This window comes from Diaphorina citri, unplaced genomic scaffold, assembly GCF_000475195.1.
Source record: "Diaphorina citri unplaced genomic scaffold, Diaci psyllid genome assembly version 1.1 scaffold9, whole genome shotgun sequence".
NCBI lineage: Eukaryota > Metazoa > Arthropoda > Insecta > Hemiptera > Psyllidae > Diaphorina > Diaphorina citri.
The window spans coordinates 669589-673224 of record NW_007377448.1 but is presented as its reverse complement, the minus strand read 5'-3'; the positions used below and the strand labels follow the sequence as shown (position 1 = coordinate 673224).

The window sequence follows — 3636 nt, the reverse complement described above, 5'->3', positions numbered from 1 at the left end:
AGATGTGCTCCTCTTCCCTTTCCCACCACCTCCAACCACAGCAATACGGGAGCTTTAGCAACCGGTGTACCCTATCCGGACCCTCCCTTTTATCCTCTCCTACTTGTCCGCCCTTATTCTTTTGGGAAGAAATAAGGGCGGACAGTAGGAAAGGAGGGGAGGGAGCTTTTGGGTTCTTCTTCTTCTTCCCCTCCCGCCCCAAAGTCTTACCTTCTAGCTATATCGGTGCCAGTTCAGTACAGCCGGAAGGGGAAAGGGGGGAGAGGGAGTTAGTAGGGATGGGGGAGGAATAGGGGGTACAAGCCCCCTCAAAAAGCGCGCGTACGCGTCTTTTGAAAAAAGAAGAGGCAACTCTCAAAAGGTAAAAATAAAAATTTACGGTTTCAAATTTGACGGGGGTGCGATTTTTGTTCTTTAGTGTAAAAATACTTTCTAAAGGAGGAGGGAGGTGACATGGAAGAGGAGAGAAAGGCGGATTAAAGTAGAGGAGGGGGGGACGAGCAGGGAACGAGGAGATAGGTATATACATTAACGAGAGCAGTTTAAAATTTAAATACCTTAAATACTTATAATTTAATTTCGTCTTCCTAATCTGCTGATAGATATTATTACTTTTTATAACCGCAATTTAAAACTTAAAACTACTTACCTCTCTTAAAAAAGACCATCTCCTTTTCCAAACTGGAAAAAAAAAGGAAACTTTCGAAAGTAAGCTCCTTCTCCAGTCGACGAATTTGACCTATGAGATATACAGTCACCTATACCTATTGAACTATATACAGTCCACGCTATACCTATTGACAATATGATAGGCATACCTATAACCTACATAGCGGATACCTCACTATACCTATCCTGGGGGAAGCCATTTCCAGAATCTCTAATCTAGTGGTGCGTTGCAGTTGGTGCTTGTGTGTTCCTTACAGGGGGGACCTTTATATAACGACGTTAGCTTTAATTTATAAAAACAGCCGAGACCGGTAGTTTTGGAACGCCTTTTGTCGTGATACATCTTACGAACATTACATCTATCTTTTGAGAGGTGTATTCTAGCAATTTGCCGCTGAGCAGATATATTGACACCTTCATGTCTATATCTGACGTTGTTGGAAATTTATTTATTAACTTTTACATCTGCACATGTCACCTAAATGAGGAAGAATAATCCGTCAGAACAGAGAATATTCTCTCCTCATCCCTTAGGATAACATCTATAATATTAAAAGTTAATAATATAAATTTCAGAAAACCTCGTACATCGCATTCCAATCTGTCTCGTCCACTACTTACACGAACTAAGAACAGTTCTAGTCCGTCTTGCCAGTTCTCGAAAACTTAGGTCCTCGGCTGGGTTTCTTATGAAATTTAAAAGCTAACGTTTATAAAGGCCTCCCCCCTGTAAGACCACAAGGCACCAACTGGAACGCAACCCTAGATTGTGTGTAGATTTGGAAATGCTTCCCACAAACACGCCATAGTATCCCACTCCATGTAGGCTGTAATAGTATCCCTATCTATAGTCAATAGGATAGTCACTGTATATAGTCAATAGGTATAGGTGGACTGTATATCAATAGTCAAGAATTGTCGACTGTTAAAGAGCTTACTTCCAAGCTCATGGCTTCTTTTCAGTTTGGAAAAGGAGATGGGTCTTTTTATAAGAGAGGTAAGTAGTTTTAAGGTCTAAATTGGCGCGTTATAAATAGTAATTATAATACATCTCTATCAGCATTAGCAGACCAAATTAGACGAATTATTTAAGTATAAGTATTTACATTTGTAACTACGCTGCTCTACGTATATACCTGATGCTCCCGTTCCCCTCTCGTCCCTCCCCCCCCCCTCCCTACTTATCGCCCTTCTCTCCGTCTCTCTTCCGGATGTGCAGCCTCCCTGCCTTTAGAAGTATGTTTACACGAAAGACAAAGAAATCCACCCCCGTCAAATTGAAACGTAAATTTTTTATTTTACCTTTCAGAGTTGCCTCTTCTTTTTTTCAAAGGACGCCGTTACGGCGGCTTTTTGGAGGGGGCTGTACCCCCCTATTCCTCCCCCCCATCCTACTAACTCCCTCTCCCCCCTTTCCCTTCCGTGTACTGGAACTGGCACCGAATATAGCTAGAAGTAAGACTTTGGCGCGGAGGGAGGAAAAGGAAAGAACCCAAAAACTCCCCTCCCCTCCTTCCTTACTCATCCGCCCTATTCTTCCCAAAAAATAAGCGGGCGCGTCACAGATATAAGCCATCAAAAAGGCGGAGTTGGTCCGGTATACGGTTCTTCACACGGTTGTTCTAAATAGTTGCCCTCCCGTATTTGCTTTGCTGGTTGGCGAGCGTGCGTGGGAAGGGGAAGATGCCAGCATCTGGCAGCGCGCCTCTCCCCCTTCTATGACAACCGGAAATCTTTAAGAACACGTCCTATTCTCCTTCCTATAATTAACCTATCAGCTTAATGTATTACCTGCTACCGCTTCCAGAGACAAGTTCCCTAGCACAACGTTTTATTAACCAATTAGATAACAGTCAATATTTATCGTTATGCCATTCCCTCTTTATATTAGATCTAATATTGAACTTTAAAACACTATTTGGTACTTGGTACCGACTTATCGTTGTACTTCAAAATGACGGTATATCCGGATCGTCTACCGAGTAAAGACATTCATCTTCTTGTAAACCTTTTATTTCGGACTGTTCTAAATCTCGATATTCAGCGATAATACTATGCACAAAAAAAATGTTTCTACCTTTTTATCCCCCCGTGTAGGCCGTCGGGGGGGGGGGAAATACTCGTTGGCCTTTGAAATTCTTGTGCAGATAAGAAGAAGGTATTTTGATAGTCGATTATAAGGAGATGGCAAGGACTCTGTTCAAGGGATCGTGCTGCAATAATTGGTTCTATTGTAGTTATAAATACATACGTAGGTATAATTATTATCACTTGAAATTTTGTGATAAACCATGAACCATGGCTGGAATACAACATGAAGCTTTTACTCCACTATAGGCCTAGCAGATGGCTCAATTTCTGTGTAGAAAATTTGGAAAATAAAGCCTGAGATTTAGAGCTATAAGTATTTATACCTGTATTTCTTTCTACTGCATGCACGAACAAGCATAGGCAATAATTTTACCTATACGGTCTTTATCTACCTTCTCCTCCAGGTAAGAAGGTAAGACAGAAGCAGGTACATGGATTTTATGCTCGGGGTTTATCTTGTACGATTAAACTACGATAAGGAAAATTTATCAGAACAGAGAGGGTTAAGAAAAACATAGCACGGCAACACTGCCTTGATGATGAGAGAGTAGGTAGAGGTAGGCACATATTCTAATCACAATAATTACATGTTGGTTTTTAGGGAAAATCCTGTTCTGTTTGATATTCAACAAGGAAAATTTACGATTTACCAGAGAACACAGAACACAGAGGGTTAAGAAAAGCAGAGGTCTGACAACACTGTCGCGATGAGTAGGTAAGGTAGGTTAGGTTTACATAGATGGTGTGTTATTTGAGGTAGGTACCTACCTACTCGTAGATATATTTAGATAAATACCGACTCATCCGATCAGGCTCGAGGAAATTTCAGGCAGAAAGGACTGGCAAAAGCAGAGTGGGGGTTTTACTCTTATCCCT

At 41.4% G+C, this 3636-nt stretch overlaps 1 pseudogene; it reads right to left on the bottom strand.

Moving 5' to 3' along the window:
- Nucleotides 1-1089, bottom strand: part of LOC103505500 — a 4344-nt pseudogene extending 3255 nt beyond the window's left edge.
- Between the last annotated feature and the right edge of the window lie 2547 nt (nt 1090-3636).